Source organism: Nomascus leucogenys, chromosome 3 (genome assembly GCF_006542625.1).
Source record: "Nomascus leucogenys isolate Asia chromosome 3, Asia_NLE_v1, whole genome shotgun sequence".
Classification (NCBI taxonomy): Eukaryota; Metazoa; Chordata; class Mammalia; order Primates; family Hylobatidae; genus Nomascus; species Nomascus leucogenys.
This window is the reverse complement of record NC_044383.1, coordinates 23,561,295-23,582,057: the sequence shown is the minus strand read 5'-3', so window position 1 is coordinate 23,582,057 and position 20,763 is coordinate 23,561,295. Positions and strand designations below refer to the sequence as shown.

At 39.8% G+C, this 20,763-nt stretch overlaps 1 protein-coding gene across 1 annotated transcript in view; it reads left to right on the top strand.

Moving 5' to 3' along the window:
* The window catches only part of ADD3 (adducin 3), a 174,116-nt gene that overhangs the window by 17,740 nt on the left and 135,613 nt on the right, over positions 1–20,763 (top strand). The gene's annotated exons all lie outside the window — the stretch shown is intronic.

Here is a 20,763-nt window from a genome sequence, read left to right as displayed (position 1 = left end):
GACACATGGTATAACATGGATGTACCTTGAGGACATTAAGCTAAGTAAAATAAGCCAGTCACAAAAAGAGAGACATATTGTATTATTACACTTACATGAGATAACTAGACAAGCCAAATTCGTAGAAATAGAAAGTACAAAGGTTGTTGCCAGGGGCTGGAGGGAGAGGGAAATGGTGAGTTGATGTTTAGGGAGACTAGAATTTTAGGTTTGCAAGATAATAAAGCTCTGGAGATTGGTTGCACAACAATGTGAATATCCTTAGTAATACCGAACTATACACTTAAAAATGGTTAAGATGATAAATTTTATGTTGTCTATTTTATCACAGTTAAACATTTTTAATTTTTTTTTAATAAGAGGGAGAGAGAAGGAGAGATGGGGAGGCAGGATAGAATGCATCCTGCACAGTTTGTATTACATAGTCTCATTGTTTTAAACAGTTCTGTTATTTTATTTTATTTTATTTTATTTTTTATTATTTTATTTTATTTTATTTTATTTTATATTTTAGTTCGATTCAGGGTCTTACTCTGTCGCCCAGGCTAGAGTGCGATGGTGCAGTCTCGGCTCACTGCAGCCTCGATCTTTCAGGCTGAAGCAATCCTCCCTCCTTAGCCTGCTGAGTAGCTGGGACTACGGGCGCGTGCCACCACGCCTGGCTAATTTTTGTATTTTTAGTAGAGACGGTTTTGCCATGTTGCCCAGGCTAGTCTGGGACTCCTGGGCTCAAGCAATCTGCCTGCCTTGGCCTCCCAAATTGCTGGTTACAGGTGTGAGCCACCACCCCCAGCCTAAATAGTTGTTTTAAATAGTCTCATTAGTCTTATCATGCTTCTCAGTCATAGTTATGAAGGTTCAGTGTTGAAATCTCAGGGCACTAAGTCTGCCAAAAGCACCAGCTTAAGGCAGTGTAAATAGACAGCGAACAACCATGACCATTATATATACCTGAATGTTCCTCCAAATTTGTCAAGTTTCCTCTTGGCTCATACTTTTTTTTTTTTTTGAGATGGAGTCTCGCTCTGTTGCCCAGGCTGGAGTGCAGTGGCGCTATCTCGGCTCACTGCAAGTTCCGCCTCCCGGGTTCACGCCATTCTCCTGCCTCAGCCTCTCCGAGTAGCTGGGACTACAGGCGCCCGCCACCACGCCCGGCTAATTTTTTTGTATTTTTAGTAGAGACGTGGTTTCACCATTGTCTCGATCTCCTGACCTCGTGATCCACCCGCCTCGGCCTCCCAAAGTGCTGGGATTACAAGCGTGAGCCACCGCACCTGGCCTCTTGGCTCATATTGATCTCCAGTTGGCTAGAGATATCTACCCTTCCAGTTTTGTCAATATCCCTAGAGTTCCTTTGCATAAGTTATGATTTTGACTAACACTTAGAGATTGTTGATTTCACAGGGAAAAAAATGGTTATCTTTTAAATGGACAAACCAAAATTCTTGAAGTTCAAATCCTTGCTTGTGACACAAGTTCCCTCCAAATTTTTTTATACCTACCTTTATGAGTGAAACTGTGTTCCTCTCCTAAAAAAAATTTATACGTTGAAGCCCTAACCCCCACAACTCAGAATGTGACCTTAGTTGAAAAAAAGGGTAATTGCAGATTTAAGTTATGATGAAGTCACAGAGGAGTAGGGTGATGTCCTTACAAAATGGGGAAATTTGGACACAGTCACATACACAGAGAGAACACCATGAAGGCAGAGATCTACAAGCCAAGGCATGCCAAAGATGGGCAGCAATCCTGCAGAAGCTAGGGGAGAAGCATAGAGCAGATTCTTCCCTACAGCCCTGAGAAGAAACCAACCCTGCCCACACCTTGATCTCAGATTTCCAGCCTTCAGAACTATGAGACAATACATTTCTATTGTTTAAGCCAAAAATAAATAAAAATCATTGCCTTGATATGAGCTTCATTAACACCACCATCTTCCTTTCTCAATTCCTTTGCCTCTTAGCGCCTTCTGCTTTTTTTCAACTTAGAATTAGCCAGCTCTCTTCCCTCCAAAGTTTCCCTGCCCCTCTAGGCTCCCACCCTATGCACCATGGTGGGTTTTTTGTTTGTTTGTTTGTTTGTTTGAGACAGAATCTCGTTCTGTTGCCCAGGCTGGAGTGCAGTGGCGCCATCTGGGCTCACTGCTACCTCCACCTGATGGGGTCAAGTGATTATCCTGCCTCAGCCTCCTGAGTAGCTGGGATTACAGGCATGCACCACCATGCCTGGCTAATTTTTGTATTTTTAGCAGAGATGGGGTTTCACCATGTTGGCTAGGCTGGACTCGAACTCCTGATCTCAAGTGATCTGCCTGCCTCAGCCTCCCAAAATGCTGGAATTACAGACATGAGCCACCGTGCCTGGCCCCCATGGTGTGTTACAGTATGTGCAGGCTTTATTTTCTTTCTTTCTGTTTTAATGTTTTTATTTCCGTAGGTTTTTGGGAACAGGTGATATTTGGTTACATGAGTAAGTTCTTTAGTGGGGATTTGTGAGATTTTGGTGTGCCCATCACCCAAGCAGTATACACCGAACCCGATTCATAGTCTTTTATCCCTCACCCCCTTCCCACCCTTCCCCCCGTGAGTCCCCAAAGTGTCTACTTTGTCATTCTTATGCTTTTGCAGCCTCATAATTTAGCTTCCACTTATGAGTGAGAACATACGATGTTTGGTTTTTCATTCCTGAATTACTTCACTTAGAATAATAGTCTCCAATCCCATCCAGGTTGCTTTGAATGCCATTAATTCATTCCTTTTTATGGCTGAGTAGTATTCCATCATATATATATTTTATACATATATATATATCACAGTTTATATATCTTCGATAAATATACCAGAGTTTCTTTATCCACTCATTAATTGATGGGCATTTGAATTGGTTCCATGATCTTGCAGTTGTGAATTGTGCTGCTATAAACATGCATGTGCAAGTATCTTTTTCGTATAATGACTTCTTTTCCTCTGGTTAGATATCCAGTAGTGGGATTGCTGGATCAAATGGTAGTTCTACTTTTAGTTTTTAAAGGAATCTCCACTGTTTTTCATAGTGGTTGTACTAGTTTACATTCCCACCAGCAGTGTAGAAGTGTAGACTTCTTTATTATGGCCATTCTTGCAGGAGTAAGGTAGTATCACGTTGCGGTTTTGATTTGCATTTCCCTGATCATGAGTGATGTTGAGCATTTTTTCATATGTTTGTTTGGCCATTTGTGTGTCTTCTTTTGTGAATGGTCTATTCATGTCCTTAGCCCACATTTTGATGGGATTGTTTTTTTTCTCTTGTTAATTTGTTTGAGTTCATCGTAGATTCTAGATATTAGTTTTTTGTCAGATATATAGATTGGGAAGATTTTCTCCCACTCTGTGGGTTGTCTGTTTACTTTGCTGACTGTTCCTTTTGCCATGCAAAGCTCTTTAGTTTAATTAAGTCCCAGCTATTTATCTTTGTTTTTATTGCATTTGCTTTTGGGTTCTTGGTCATGAAATCCTTGCCTAAGCCAATGTCCAGAAAGTTTTTTCTGATGTTATCTTCTAGAATTTGTATAGTTTCATGCAACAGCAACCAAGCTGAGAAATCAAGATCTCAACTCCTTTTACAATAGCTGCAAAAAAATTAAATACTTAGGAATATACCTAACCAAGGAGGTGAAAGACCTATACAAGAAAAACTACAAAATACTGCCAAAAGAAATCATAGATGACATAAACAAATGGATCAACATCTCATGCTCATGGATGGGTAAAATCAATATTGTGATAATGACCATACTGCCAAAAGCAATCTGCAAATTCAATGCAATTCTCATCAAAATACCACTATCATTCTTCACAGAACTAGAAAAAGCAATCTTAAAATTCATATGGAACCAAAAAAGAGCCTGCATAGCCAAAGCAAGACTAAGGAAAAAGAACAAATCTGGAGGCATCATGTTACCTGATTTCAAACTATACGATAAGGCCATAGTCACCAAAACAGCATGGTACTGGTATAAAAATAAGCACATAGACCAATGGAACAGAATAGAGAACCAAAAAATAAAGCCAAATACCTACAGCCAACTGATCTTTGACAAAGCAAACAAAAACATAAAATAGGGAAAGGACACACTTCAACAAACGGTGCTGGGATAATTAGCAAGCCACCTGTAGGAGAATGAAACTGGATCCTCATCTCTTACCTTATATAAAAATCAACTCAAGATAGATCAAGGACTTAAATCTAAGTCTTTATTTTCATTTAATTTTATTAACTTTATTTTCATTTAATTTTATTAACTTGTTTGGTTTTTTTCATTTAATTTTATTAACTTGTTTGCTTTTTATTATAAAAATAATACACACTCATGTTTACGTTTACTTTGGCTGGGAGTGGTGGCTCACCCCTGTAATCCCAGCACTTTGGGAGGCCAAGTTGGGTGGATCACTTGAAATCAGGCATTTGAGACCAGGCTGGTCGACATGGTGAAACCCTGTCACTACTAAAAATACAAAAACTAGCTGGGCATGGTGGTACAATTAGCAATTAGCACCAAAATGAGCATCCTTGTGTTTGTATCTTTAAGCACTTATTTGATTGTATTTAGAGGATAAATTCCTAGAATTACTGGGTCAAAGGGCACATGCATTTTACATTTCTATAGATATTATCCATGGACCTTAGTACCAGACAAAGCTGGGATTGAATCTGTACTCTGATACTAGCTGTGTTGCTTCAAACGTGTTACTTTATTCATTCTCAGCCTGAGTTTCCTTGGCTGTAAAATGGATATAAATTATATCTCAGAGTTGTTCAAGGATTAAACAATATGTTTAGTTCATAATTGTTAGCAGTTCACATATATTCATACCTTTCTCTCCTCTTTATTGTCCCTCTCCTAATTCCTCTCTGAGTTTTTGCAAAGATTTGGCAAATATCCCATTTCATTTTATGTCAACAAATATTTATAAAACATTTAATATGTGCAAGTTTTGACAAATGCTGTAGGGATTCTAAATGTTTTCTTTTAAGGCACAGTCCTTTCTGGAGCTTACAGTATTGTACAGAAGAAAACTATCTCCCAGGTCCTACAATAGGGCAGGCCCTTACTTAACATGTTTGGAATGAGTGAGTAAAGAAAAGAAGGAATGTGGCTGAATGAGTAACACCACAGTCTGGAAAAGAGCTCAGTGTAGGTCCTAGCAGCATAGAGTGGAGCATGGAGTCAAAAGTGATGGAGATGAGATTTTGCAAAACTCTTCTTCTGGATTTTACCTAATCGCAAGGGAGGCATTGGGGCTGAAGGCCAAAAAACCATTTGCTAGAAATATACTTAAAGTCTTATGTTTTATCTTAAAACATCACATGAATTTTGCATTCTGCTCCATAACATATTGTTTGTTTCCAGATAAATGGAATCTTTCTCCTCAGTCCTAGCATAAAATGAACATTCCAACAAAATGTACTGTATTTATTGGGCGCTCTAGTTCCTCCTGACATGCTTTCAGAGATATGTACACCCAGGTTTGAGAAGCGTGAGATTAAGATAGATGCAGAATGAGTTCTCACTTCATGCTTCACCAGCCATCTCCCCTCCATCTGTACTACACACCCACTCACCGCCTCATCCCTCTCAACTTTCTGCTAAAACTCTTCCCTACCCCTGTTTTCTCTTCAATTCTGGTTTTGTTTTCCTTACTAATCTAAATTTTATGTTGAAACTCTGCTACTCAAAATATATGTAAGAAAAAGAAATCAGCTGCAAAACTCTTCCAACAACATTTGAGGTCATTAAAGCCTCAAGGGACACTGTCATTCATCCACATTTTGTTAGCTTCTTCTGTCTCATCCCTGTCATTTATGACAATAGACTCTCAGAGGGATGTAGCTTGTTTCATTTAAATCTTGAAAAGCACCCAAAATAATGCCGTGGTCAATTAATGTTGGTTGGGTTCTGAGCATTCAGCTGAGTGTTCTCCTCTGTGTTTGAAGGGCACTGTAAATGGAACACGTTTTGAATTGCTTCTCCAGAGCTCTGATCTGTCCACCCCTTCTCTATCCCCACTGCTTGGGCTCTGGGTCAGTCCTCATCATCTCTTGCATGGATTATTTCTCTAGCTCCTTCCATGGGTCTTCTTGTCTTTCTATTCTACCCTCCTCGAAGCTGCTAAAGTAGCTTTTCTAACCCAGAGGTCAGCCCATACTACTCCCTTGCTTAAAACTTAGGTGGCAACAATCTATAACCATGGGCAAGGACATTCCATTTCACTTATAAACATGAGTGAAAGAAGCCAGACACAAAAAAAGTACACACATTAAAGCTGTAAATGGATATAAATTCTATCTCAGAGTTGTTCAAGGATTAAACAATATGTTTAGTTCATAATGGTTAGAAAACCGATCTATGGGGTTAGAAGTCAGGATAGTGATTCCAATTGGCAGGGATGTGGAGCAGTAGTGATTGGTAGGGAGCACGAAAGGGGTTTCTGATAGGTTGTTAATGTCCCATTTCATGATCTGAATACTAGAAAAATAGATAGGTTCAGTTTATGCAAATCCATGCAGCTGTACTCTTACATTTGGGTCACTCTTCTCTATGTCTATTCTGTCAATAAAAAAGTATAAACAAACAAAAAACATTGGCCAATTTCCCTTAGCATAATGCACAGTCATTCTCATATCTCCCACCCATTCCCCCTACCAATTATCTGCCCTATGAACCAGCCACACCAGATCACCTGATGTTCTCCAAACACAGCATGCTTCCCATTTTCTCCTGATGCTGCTCACTTTGCCAGCAAGCTCTTCAACTGAAAGTCAAGTTATTCTTTGAGGATCCCCTCAAATATCACCTCCTTCATGAGATTTCTTCCTGACTTCCCTTACTTTGTATTTCCTTTCTTATTTTTCCTATATATATAAAAAGATGCATGCTCTGAAAAGTATGTTATACTTAATGGGGCAATAGGATTAGAATACAGGGATCAGGAATGGCCTGGAAAATCCAGGCTGTCTATAACACATTGTATTATAGTAATTTCTCTGGATTTATCTCTCTATCTGGACCAGAAATTATTAATCATTTCTGTGTCATGAACCCCTTTGGCAGCCTCGGGAAGTCTATGGATCTCCTTTTTTTTTTTTTTTGACACTGAGTTTCACTCTTGTTACCCAGGCTGGAGTGCAATGGCCTGGTCTTGGCTCACTGCAACCTCCGCCTCCTGGGTTCAAGTGATTCTCCTGTCTCAGCCTCCCAAGTAGCTGGGAATACAGGCGTGTGCCACCGCGCTCGGCTAATTTTTGTATTTTTAGTAGAGACAGGGTTTCACCATGTTGGCCAGGCTGGTATCAAGCTCTTGACCTCAGGCAGTCGGCCTGCCTCGGCCTCCCAAAGTGCTGGGATTACAGGCAGGAGCACCTGGCCTGGATCTCCTTTTTAAAAGTATGTTTTTTGTTTGTTTGTTTGTTGTTTTTTGAGACAGAGTCTCACTCTGTCACCCAGGCTGGAGTGCAGTGGCACAATCTTGGCTCACTGCAACCTCCACCTCCCAGGTTCAAGTGATTCTCTAAAGTAAGTTTTTACAACTGTAAGTGCATAAATCATGTACAACTCAATGAATTTGTACAAACTGAATATATTCATATTACTAGCATTTGGATCAATAATTAGCTAACCCCAAAGCCCCCTTGTCCCAGCCACCACCCCACAAAAAAGTAAACTATTTTAAAATTAGTCTGTTTTTAAACTATATGTAAATGGAAAAATATAGTACATTCTATTTTGTGTCTGGTTTCTTTTGCTTAAACTTATGTTTGTGAGATTCATCCATGTTGCTGAATGTAGCAATTGTTTATTCATTCTCATCTCTGGGTGGTATTTCATTGCATGATTATATCAATGGTGATTTATTCATTCTTCTCTTGATGGACATTTACTTTGTTTTCAGTTTTTTATTTAATGAATAGTGCTATTATAAACATCCTCATGCATGTAATACAGTACATATATGTACCCATTTCAGAATACTTTTTAAATGAATAAATACATAGGAACACAAAGAAATAAATGTACAGCTTTCAAAATACAAAAAAATTTCAGATATAATTACATATGTGCTTCATTAATACAATTTCTACATCTAGCAGTGAGTATAATAACTATTATAATTTCAAAGTTATGATGTGCATAAATGACATTTTAAAATTTCTGCCAAACTATATGCTATGAAAATATCTATGATTTCTCTTGGTAACAAAGTCACACATACTGTGAGTACTTCTGTGCTTTGGTGAATACATTTACAATTGAAGGAAATGTAAAATTTTAGTTAGAGGTTAGTGGAAAATAGACATGTGATTGTTTTTCCCCATCCAAATTCAAGAAGCCTCTGAATTCTGTTAGGTTAATAACCTCTCACCTAGACTTAACCCCCTTAAAGGCAAGGATCATATCTTAACCACATTAAAAATTCAGAATTTGGCACAAAACTTGGCACACAGTTGGTGCTCAAATATTTTTTGAATGACAAACTCATGAATGACAACAGCTAACTTTTACTGAGCATGTAATATGTGCCAGGTTCTATGCTAGGTACTTTAAATGTTCTTAAATCCTCATGACAGCTTTTTGATTACTGCCTCCATTTTACTGATGAGAAAACAAAGACTTGGATAGGTTACATAAATTGCCATGATTTTATAGCCAGTAGGTGTCAGGGCAGGAATTTAAACTCAAATGTTTCTGACCCCCCTAAGCCCCCAGCTGACTGCTAACTTCTGTGTTTACTACTGACAATTGAATGAAGAGATAAATGAATGAACAAATGGATAAACTTAACCAACTACACACTCTACTCCACTAATTTTTACAACTAGTGGAACAATTTCAAGAAGCAGTTGGCTGGAATTAGTGATGCAGGGTGGTTGTTGAATATTTCTTTGCATGAGGCAATTTGGCTCCTTGAAAAAAATTAAGCTCAAGTGCTCATGAACACTGTTCTTTAATCAAATGAACTGGCATCTGGCAAATGTTGGATGATAGATGTTTGCAGTGCCCAGCTTTAGCAGGCAAGCTCCTGGGCCACAGAGCTTTAGTCACTGTAACCAGTACTAAGCTCCAAGTGCTCACATCAGGTTTTTTGTGGGAAATTATCTGATGACCAAGTCTCACTTCCTTTCAAGAAAAACACTCATAATGGTCATATGCCAGTTAGGGCATTTTGCCCTATTTGAGATCCAAAGGAAGCTGTGGAGGGATATAAAGGAACCCTAGATGTCAGGGGTTCCAGATTCCTCCCTTGTCTTGGGGGCATAGATAGGTGAGGGTCTTTCTAGGGTATTAAACCAGATGGTCTTTCAGTTCTGACTTTTATCCAAAGGAAACATATTAACTTATTTATTTCCTTTAAAAAGGTATTCTCCAAGTGAGGACTCCTGAACTTTGTGAAAAGGTAACCAAGTGCTTAAATATATGTTTGTGAATTTAGCTATTCTTATTTTACTGTTTTTTGAAATTATACAAATAATACTTGCACATGTAAAAGCACTCAAATATCCAAACGTTTAAAGCAAAAAATGAAAATCTCTCTTTCTCCTAATCCCACCCCTCAGAATTAACTACTGTTAACAGTTTTCATACAGATTTCCAAACTTTTTTCTAAATGGGACATACACTATATATTTATATCTATATACTCACATAAATATATGCACATGCCCATGCATACATAGATACATATATACAAATATAGCTCATCATATAGTGGTCTAAAACCTACTTTTTTCCTCAACAATATATCATGGACATCATACCAGGTTAACATGATGTTTCATCAAGGCTGTATAGTATTCCATTTTATGGATCCATTACTGTTGTTTTTACTATTCTCCTATTGAAAGCTTTAGATTGTTGTTGTCACTGTTGTTCTGTTTGTTTGACATTGGAAACCACCTGGCAGTGAACATCCTTGTAACTATCTTGTTTAAATGTTCACACAAGAATTTCTGCACAGTAACTTCATTACCACGGATTTTTTTAGTCAAAGAGTCACATGTTTTAATTTTTCATACTTATGGCCGAGTTCAAAAAGAGATGTTTTGAAGCTTCTGTTCCTACGGAAACTTTCTGTGAAGTTTCAAATGACTGTGAGGTCCACAGCTCTGGGTTATCTCACTCCTAAACTCATGGAATTCCTTTCACTTTAGTAAAGTTAGCATGTTTCCTGCATTACGACAATCTCTTATCCCAGAGCACATTTGAACTCCTTTCCAAACTATCCTTTATTTCAGAAGCCTCTCATGCTGCAAAGTAAAGATTAAACTCTACCTCCACCGTGGATTTTTTCTAGCTAGTTAGCATACACTTGCGTACAGCTTCATTAAGTCCGTGTTTAAGCTTCCTTCTTTTCTATTGTACAAGCAAACAAACAGGTGGTTTTATTGAGAAAGAAAATGCAAGGCAATATACAGAAAGTGGTTATTTATTTGAAACAGGAACAAGGGAAAAGTTGAGAACATTTCAGAACAAATCATCATAACAGGAACCTGAAATCATGCCATAAACACCTCAGGCCCCAAGAAATACTGACTTCAATATATTCTAAGAAAATAATTCTTAATTGTAATTTTACCAAGCACTCTCTATGTGAAGGCATTTTATAGAAATTCTTTTTTTTTTTTTTTGAGACGGAGTCTCGCTCTGTTGCCCAGGCTGGAGTGCAGTGGTGCAATCTCGGCTCACTGCAAGCTCCACCTCCCGGGTTCACTCCATTCTCCTGCCTCAGCCTCCTGAGTAGCTGGGACTACAGGCGCCCACCTCAACGCCCGGCTAATTTTTTTGTATTTTTTCGTAGAGACGGGTTTCCCCACGTTAGCCAGGATGGTCTCGATCTCCTGACCTCGTGATCTGCCCGCCTTCGCCTCTCAAAATGCTGGAATTATAGGCGTGAGCCACCATGTCTGGCCTAGAAATTATTTCTAATCCTCCCAATAAACTTGTCAGGTAAGTTGCAATATCTCTGTCAGGTAGCTGAGGAAACTGAGCCTTACAGAACTGATGCGATTGGGTCAAGATTTCATATCCAGTAAAGTGATTAAGATTGGGTTCAGACTCAGATTCATCCGATTTTCTTTCCATTGTACTCTGTTGTTTCTCTTGCCATCCAAGTTGCCAACTCAGAACTTCAAGAAAAAGAATCAAGGCCAACGAATGGAGGTGCCGAGATGCAGAACTTAGCTCAGCATAAGGAACATAAGAAGATGAGTCGCTTTTCATGGGAGGTGGGATGATGGGTTATTTTTCAGGAATAATGTAGATTATATTTCTGCAGTGGGTCAGAGGCTAGATCAGTCCTCTTCCAAGTCTACATATGTATACTTTGACGCCCATATCCATTTTACAGATAGGGAAACAGAAGTTTAGAATCATTAAATGATTCGTTCAAGTCCACAGCTAATTAGTGCAGACCCCAAGCATGGTGGTGGCTCTTCTACTGACCTTTCCACAAGAAAAGACCTACTTCTAAGTTTGTAGACTTTCTTCCATCTTGTCTATATTATCTTGAATCCCTTTAGTCACTTGTTTGTTCTTGTAGGTTCTGCCTTGATATCTTAAACAAACACAGGATTGGGGCAGAGAGTGTCATGCTTTTATTTTCTCCTCCTATCTCTTCCAAGAACAAAGGCACAAGGGGCAGTCTAGCGCAGGACCATTTGGTGTCACCCTACATCACCCTACTTTTTTTTTTTTGAGACGGAATCTTGTTCTGTCGCCCAGGCTGGAGTGCAGTGGCGCGATCTAGGCTCACTGCAAGCTCCGCCTCCCGGATTCACGCCATTCTCCTGCCTCAGCCTCCCGAGAAGCTGGGACTACAGGCACCTGCCACCACGCCTGGCTAATTTTTTTGTACTTTTGAGTAGAGAAGGGGGTTCACCATGTTAGCCAGGATGGTCTCGATCTCCTGACCTTGTGATCCGCCCGCCTCTGCCTCCCAAAGTGCTGGGATTACAGGTGTGAGCCACAGCGCCCGGCCACCCTACGTTTTTTAATGCTTTGAATTCCTCATCTAGTAGTAAAAGTACTGACGCTATATATAAAGAAAGCAATAGCATAGAGAAAGAGGACTGAAATATTCCTCAAAAATACAAAAGCCATCCCAACCACAGGTACATCCAGTAAAAACTCTGGCAATCTTTTTAAAAGCAGTCAGGGTTGTATCAATTCTATCATCCCATTTCATGGAAAAGAAAAAAAATGAAGGGTCTTTCAGAAACCACCACCTTCTGGACTGAAGCATGTTGGGTCATGGCCAGACTTCAGGAAGACTGGCTCAGAAAATTTACACTGTATTTGAAGAAATCCTGAATGTTTAAGAGCCGGCTGTTTGATTTATGTGCCACCCACACTCCATACCAGGTCGCAGATACAAGTTCCAGTCTGGTTTCTCAGTTACTTCCCTGGCAGAGAAGTGAAACCACCTATCAGAAAAATAACTTACCTTTCTGAGAGAGAATGCCACTCACCTCCTCATCCCAAATTCACTGTAACAGAGTATAAACTGCATTTGAAAACCAAAGGCCTTGCTCATGCATTTGGAGACTTTGATTAGATCCCTAAATCCTTACTATTTAACTTAATGTAAAGTGTGGATAAGTAAATTTCTGTAAAAGCTGCTAGAAAGGCTTATCATTGAGTTAACAATTAACATCCAAACAATTCGACTCCTGGAAAGCCTATTTACTTTGATTACCTGGTTCAGGTAGTTTTCAAAATGTAATTTTTAAACATTCAAAATGAGGGTTAGAAGGGCCTCAAGTACAGGCAAAAGCAAAGACCAGGTGCTCTTCCACTAACTGGCCAAGCAATGTTGGAAGGCAGTAAAGAGAAGGGACTGATAGCCCAGACTCAAGCCGTTTCGTTGCCTGGTGTTGTGCTGAACTCCTATAGACTCCAATGGGGATGGCACCATGTTCAAGAGGCCAAAGAAGAGACTCAGAGATATGGAGTTTTACAGAGGAGAAAGGCCAGTGGTGGTGGGCTGGGTATGAGAACCACTTGAAAAAAGCATGCAGTTTATATAGCATTTTCGCTTAACTCCCTGCGCCTAAAACCTCCACCTGGCAACCTTCATTTAACCCAAAACAAAGGACCTCGATCCCCTGTATAGCCCTCATTCCACTGGACAGCATGGGGGCTCAGATGGTCCTTATAAGATAAGGAATAGATCCCTGATTTGGCCACTTTTGGATTTCTTAGCTCAGAATTCTGAACACACATTCAGGTGCATCTGCCATGTAGGATCATTCTCAGGATATGCACAAGTCAAGTTATCACTGTCAGGTGTGTCTAACGTTACCTGGATTCAAAACCCAACCACTGCTATTTACCTTCTCTTTGATCTTGGGCAAATTACTTAACCTCTCAGTGCCTTAGTTCCACTGTTTCTAAATAGGTATATTAGGGCAATACCACATGGAAGTGTATTAAATGAAACAATCTACATTAAATAGCACTTAACATAGTACCTGGCACATAGTGAGTGCTCAGCAAATGTTAGTAATACTATTATGTTTTAATAAGAATGGTGATTTTTCTCCACCCCCATTTGAAATGAAAATGATTGGCCATGAAGAATCAATATTGTTTTATATCCAGATTTTGTTATGTTTAATTTTCACAAATACCAACCACTATTAAAAATAAAAAATATTAACTAGACTGGTTTTTACAACTTGATCTCTATACTGCATATAATCTGCGAGTGATTAGATTTCATTTTTATTGCTCTTGTTAAACTACAACATGCTTGTTATCTCTCCCTGGGTGTGGCTTACACACAGAACTGCTGGCTTTGTTCAGTATGCTTTCTGTTGTTACTTTAGTTTCAGTAATCATTGTGAATGAGACTGTGAGAAACTTGTCTTGTTCAGAAGATATTGTGCATAAGGCATGAGGTAAGTCATTAATTTCTTAGCGTTTTAAAGAGTTATAAGTCTTTTCAAAAATGGGGAAAGGAGGAAGGTCAACAAATGACTAGGATTTAACTCAAATGATTAAAAGGACAGGATGTTCCCCTTTTTTCCCCTGGGGCCAGAGAAGGAAATGAGAACTAAATTTAATGTTATGAATTCTCATGTTCATAAATTAATGTCTTAGGTTTATGTGTCCTAGTAATTACGCCCTGCTTTGGAAAGCCTTGCTCTGAAAGTTTAGTCTGAAGGTAGAAACTCAGTATCTGGGAGGGCTTAGTAGAAACTATGAAATAAAAGTGTAGACAGTTTGCAGCAAGGTATTTAAATCATGTGTAAACTTTCCTTCCTACCTCAGTGGTGGGACTGGATGTCAAGCCATGGAGCTCTTCACTCTCTTCTGCCTCAATGAATTGTGCTGTTCAGGCTCTGCTATCATACATTTACACTTTAGTGAGAATTTAAGTTAATGTGTTACTACTCCCAGGAAGGATTTGTTTTGAAAGCTTTGCCTCTAACTATAGATCACAAGGTTTTTATTGCTATGCCATAGATTATATTTCAAGCAACTGAGGTCACTCTAACTTAAGCAAAGCAGGAATTTATTGGAAGAATAAGGCACAGAGCTCACGGAATTGAAGAGAAAGCTGAAGAATCGGGTCTTGTAAAGACAGGAACTAAGTGGGTTTTATGAGGTCTTTGTAGCAGTATCTAATCTCATTTTCTTCCAGGACCTCTTTTAGGTGGAATTCTAACCTTAAGTCTTTGTGTTACTACTCAAGATTCAAATGCTAGGGAGAGATTATCTGTTTGGTTCAGCATGGGGTCAACACCTATCTCAGAAGAGGGCGGGGTGCCAAGCTGCAGCAATGAGGTAAAAAAGGCTCCAAAGGAATATTGGGGCACTCTTACTGGAAAAGGGAAGGAATGCTGTGCAAACAAAAACATACATTTACTATAATCACCAAGTAAAGGAATTTCACAGACCTGTAAATAGGGATACTTTGGAGATATGGTCAGAGAAGGCTGTTGCTGCCCTTGAAATCCCTGCACTTAGGTAGCCATTTTTCTTCACATGATGAATCCTTCTGAAGGACCCCTTCACAATGACAGTCTATAAGTCAAATGAGAAAGAAGGGACTCTAGGATTCTTTCGCTGCTTTTCTCTCAAAAGCTTTTAAATCACACTGTATGATTTGACTATATTTGGGAATGCCATTGAATTCTTAAAGCCATGCTTTATGGTCTTTTACACAGATGCCACTGAAATGTAGTTTCTAAGGCAAATATTTGAAAGAACACTGATACATCTAAACCACTGCTTTAGCTTGTAGTCCACTGCACACCTACAGTGCTGGCTAAATATGCAGCTTTCAGAGTGCAACACCAGACCTACTACAGAAGAGTTTTGATGGGGAAGGGTTAAGATGGTGGCTGATGCTAAACTTTTAATAACCATCTAAATCTAGGTGGTTTTCATGTACACTTAAATTTGAGAACTACTGAACCAGTCTCAACAAATCCTAATATTTATTGGGTATATACTCTGTGACAATCAATGTTCTAGACTCTAGACTGTACTAGGGAGACAACAATGAACAAGATAAAGTTCTTACTCTTTTGAAGATTCCTATGGGGAGGAAAATAATGATAAATAAGTACAACAAAATTAATTAACAAAATAATTATAGAGTGGAGTTTGTACTCTGAAGAGAAGAAAGAGGGTAATCTCAAACTTAGCAGAAGGGCTCACTTTTATCTGTTATACTACTTCTTCTCAAGTCTTCTCTGTCTCAGATAATGGTACTACCATCCACCAAGACGCTAAGGTCAAAGGCTTTGGAGACCACTCTGGATTGAGTCCTCTCTTTCTCTCCTTTTCTGCACTCACCTCATGTACTCCATCAGCAAGTCTCCAAAATATACCCAAGACCTTTCACTTCTCTTCTCCACAGCTACCCCTACAACAAGACCCCATTTCCTCTTGTCGGGATGACTGTAATGGCTTCCTAACTAGCTTCCCAGTCTCTAGTCACATCTCTCTAGTGTTCATTCTGCACATAGCAGCCAGGAAATTCCAAAAATGCAAACGAGACTGTAGCCTTCCTTTGCTTAAAACCTTCTGAAAGTCAAACTCCTCACTGTGATCTGCCAGACCCACATGATCCGGCCCCCACCTAGCTCTCCCGTCTTAGGCCTCTTTCCCTCAGTAGCAGTGTTCGACCACCATGCCTTTCCCTCAATCCCTCAGTCATACCAAACTTGTTCCTGCCTCATGACCTTTGAACTTACTTGTCTCTCCAGCTGCCAACTACAGATCATTCAGGTCTCAGCTCAAATGTCACCTCCTCAAAGACACCTTCTTCATCCATCCTAACTATAAGCAGTACCCCTCCCCCACGCTAGTCATTGTCAATGGCCTATTTTACGTTCTTCTTAGCCTTTAGCATCTGAAATCACCTTATTTATTGATTTGTTTACATGTTAACGTCTGTTGTTTTCCCAGTACAATAAAAGCTTCATGAATACAGGGATTTTTGTCCATTTTGTTCACTGCTTTGTCTCTACCACCCAGAATACTGCCTGGCACATAGCAGGAGTTCAACAAATACTGTTGCCTTAATGAGTGAAAATAACTGAGTGAATTAATGGACAGTAACTGGAAGTGGGGCGACTTAAATAAGCTCTCAGTAAATGAAGGCTGGGTGTTTCAGGGTTTGGGGACTACGTACATTCTAAATTTGTCCTACACAAACTCTCTACTCCAGGCAAACAGATTTGTTTGCTGTTCTACCAACACACTTTATATTTTGCTGTCCATGTTCAGTGAAGAGATCTAAGTTGTGCATTCATAATGAGCTTGACCCTGAGCAAAGCACTGTGGGACCTGTCTCACAAAGTTCACATACATACACTTCCTGCCACCGCCATCACCTAAGGCCCTTCTCCTCCTCTTTCCCCCATCAAAGTTCTGCTCTTCCTACTCACAGACATCCTCCCTGTTTTCTCCAGCAGGAATTGACCTCTATCTTCCCTGACTCCTTTTGGAGTCTCTTATTCCCTGACTCTGGTATATTATACTTACAGAATATGTGCCTTGGGCAAATTATTTAACCTCCCTGGGCCTCAGTTTCCTCATTTGAAAAACAGGATCAATGATACTGATTTAGCAAGACTGATATCATGATTAAATGTAATATAAACTTCAAGCATAATGCTTGGCACATAATCATTCTTTAAACTGTAGCTATAACAAATATTATTTCTCCTCATTATTAATAAAACTATCATTATATCTTAATAATTATTAAAATAAAAATATTGATAAGGCAGTTATTTATTGAACATTTAGCATTTCCTAGGAGCTTTACATTTATTATGTCATGTGAAATAATTCTGCAATCTAGTTGTTTCATACATTTGTGTTTCATTTTCCAGCTAGATGTTGAGACCATAAGCTATGTCTTAAGGTTTTTTTTTTTTTTTTGAGACAGAGTCTCACTGTGACACCCAGGCTGGAATACAATGGTGTGATCTCAGCTCGCTGCAACCTCCGCCTTCTGGGTTCAAGTGATTCTCCTGCCTCAGCCTCCCGAGTAGCTGGGATTACGGGCATGCACCATCATGCCCAGTTAATTTTTGTATTTTTAGTAGAGATGGCGTTTCACCATGTTGGCCAGGCTGGTCTTGAACTCTTGACCTCAGGTGATCCGCCTGCCTCGGCCTCCCAGAGTGTTGGGATTACCGGCGTGAGCCACCGCACCTGGCGTCTTAAGGTTTTTTAAAATAATCCTTCCACTACCAGACTAGTGTGCTGTTAATAACACATGCTCAAGAACTATCTGCTGTAAATAAGAAGATGATTTATAGCTCTGAGAGTTAGTGATTTGCATTATGTCAGAATATAAGCTGGTCTGAAAAATCAGATCAATTCAGTCTGCAATTTTTGTGTGAAAACTTGGGTTTGGATCTGTCAGCTGCTTAAATAGTGTGCTGATGCAACCTGTCCCTTCCATTCATTCCACGAGTACTTTTGAACACCTACTATGTGCCACACTCTGTTATGAGCAATTGGTAAAGGCTTCTAAAATAGGGAAATTATGACATTCATTTGTCAATATTTCTGTTATGTTTATAAACTCCACTTTTGCAGTTGCTTACTCTTCCCAAGAAACTGGCTCACATTTTAGAATCTAAGTACCTAGAGAATGTAAAGAACATACAGCATGATGAACTGTTAGGCTCTGGAGTCAGAAAGCCTGGATTTGAACCCCAGCAGTGTTAATTCTATGCTTTGATATCCTGGGCAAGTTACTTATCCTCTCCAAGGCTCAGTTCCTTAATCTGTACAGTGAAGATAATAATACAGTAATGTCTACCTTTAAGGGTTATTGTAGGTATGAGATGAAATAACAAATATAAGACATTCAGTACTGGTATGTTTTAAGAACTCAAAATTTTAGCTATCATTAAATTACTAGTTCACATTACTCTACCAAACATACTAAGAACACTAGACAAGAAGAATGCACCTGGAAACTCATTTTTGAACAAAGAGTGAGAGGATAAACAAATATTTAAATTCCATATGGTGTCAGGCATTAGAAGCTCTCCATATATTATGTCATTTAATCCTCACAACCATGTCAAACAGGTATTATCTTACAGATTAAGATACTAGGGGCTGGGCATGTTGGCTCGCACCTGTAGTCTCAGCACTTTGGGAAGCCGAGGTGGGTGGATCACTTGAGCCCGGTAGTTCAAGACCAGCCTGGGCAACATGGCAAAACCCCGTCTCCACAAAAAACACAAAAATTAGTCAGGCATAGTGGTGCACACCTGTAGTCCCAGCTATCAGGAAGGCTGAGGTGGGAGGATCGCTTGAGCCTGGAAGATTGAAGCTGTGGTGAGCTGAAATCACACCACTGCACTCCAGCCTGAGAGACAGAGTAATAGCCTGTCTCAAAAAAAAAAAAAAAAAAAAAAAACTAGGACTCAGAGAGGTTAAATATTTTGCACACATTTATGCAGCAGAAAAGGTGTAGCCAGTTTTGTCCTTATCTGAATCTCTTTCACATAATGAAAAGGGGGCCATCTGCATTTCACTCATGTCTCTGAGATTCTGTCTACACAGTGCATTGTTTCTATAGGATAGCTGTGATCAAACTAGTGGTACATGAGAATCACTTGGGGTGCTTAAAAAGTCCTCAATCCTCTTCTTCATTCAGAGATTTAAAAAAAAAAAGTCTCAATCCAGGGCCCCATCCTAAAAGATTTAATTCAGTAAATTTGGAGTACAGCCTATGAATCAGTATTTTAGGAAACACTCCAAATGGTTCTGTTGGAGGTAGTTCCTGATTACTTTCTAGAAATACTGTCATAAGGAGTAAAGCATCTGGTTTTAAGATCATGTAATTAATATACTAGAGATTCGTAGCTGAAGTGTGAAGGCATATGACCATGTGATGAAAAGATGTATATGCAACTGGCCGGGCGCGGTGGCTCATGCTTGTAATCCCAGCACTTTGGGAGGCCGAGGCGGGCGGATCACGAGGTCAGGAGATCGAGACCACTGTGAAACCCCGTCTCTACTAAAAATACAAAAAAATTAGCCGGGCGTGGTGGCGGGCGCCTGTAGTCCCAGATACTCGGAGAGGCTGAGGCAGGAGAATGGTGTGAACCCGGGAGGTGGAGTTTGCAGTAAGCCGAGATCACACCACTGCACTCCAGCCTGGGCGACAGAGCGAGACTCCATCTCAAAAAAAAAAAAAAAAAAAAAAAAGAAGAGATGTATATGCAACTAACGTATTTTAGGTTTCACATAGCAATTGCATTTTTTGCATTCATTTTAAAGTTTTTCTACATAGAAACTAGTGATTCTTGGCTGGGTGCAGTGGCTCACCCCTGTAATTCCAGCACTTTGGGAGGCTGAGGTGGGCAGATCACTTGAGGCCAGGAGTTCAAGACCATCCTGGCCAACATGGTGAAACCTCGTCTCTACTAAAACTACAAAAATTAGCCAGGCGTGGTGGCACGCACCTGTAATCCCAGCTACTCAGGAGGCTGAGGCAGGAGAAATGCTTGAACCCAGGAGGCGGAGGTCGCAGTAAGACTCCATCTCAAACACAAACAAACAAAAAGAAACTAGTGTTTTTTTTTTTTTTTTTTTTTTTTTTTTTTTTTTTTGAGACGGAGTCTCGCTCTGTCGCCCAGGCTGGAATGCAGTGGCACAATCTTGGCTCACTGCAAGCTCCGCCTCCCGGGTTCACGCCATTCTGCCTCAGCCTCCCGAGTAGCTGGGACCACGGGCTCCCGCCTCGCACACCGGGCTAATTTTTTGTATTTTTAGTAGAGACAGGGTTTCACGGTGTTAGCCAGGATGGTCTTGATCTCCTGACCTCGTGATCTGCCCACCTCGGCCTCCCAAAGTGCTGGATTACAGGCGTGAGCCACTGTGCCCAGCCAGAAACTAGTGATTCTTAAGTTGAGTTTATATGAGTCTTTATGTTCTACATATGAGTGAGCCTCCCATTAGGAGTTTCTTATTTGTAGCAGTTGTTTGCATATTTATTTAGCCATGATGATTTTAAGTTACCAAATAGAAAATGAATAAATGAGAATAAACACTTAAAAAAAAGGAGGACCCTAAGGGTGATATTTCATTAAAGTTTCAGAAATATATCAGGCTTGATTACTTAAACAGTTGTATAAAGATATTTCAGATATTTAGCTGAGGTTAATTCCTTTTTTTTTTTTGAGGTGGAGTCTTGCTCTGTCGCCCAGGCTGGAGTGCAGTGGCGGGATCCCGGCTCACTT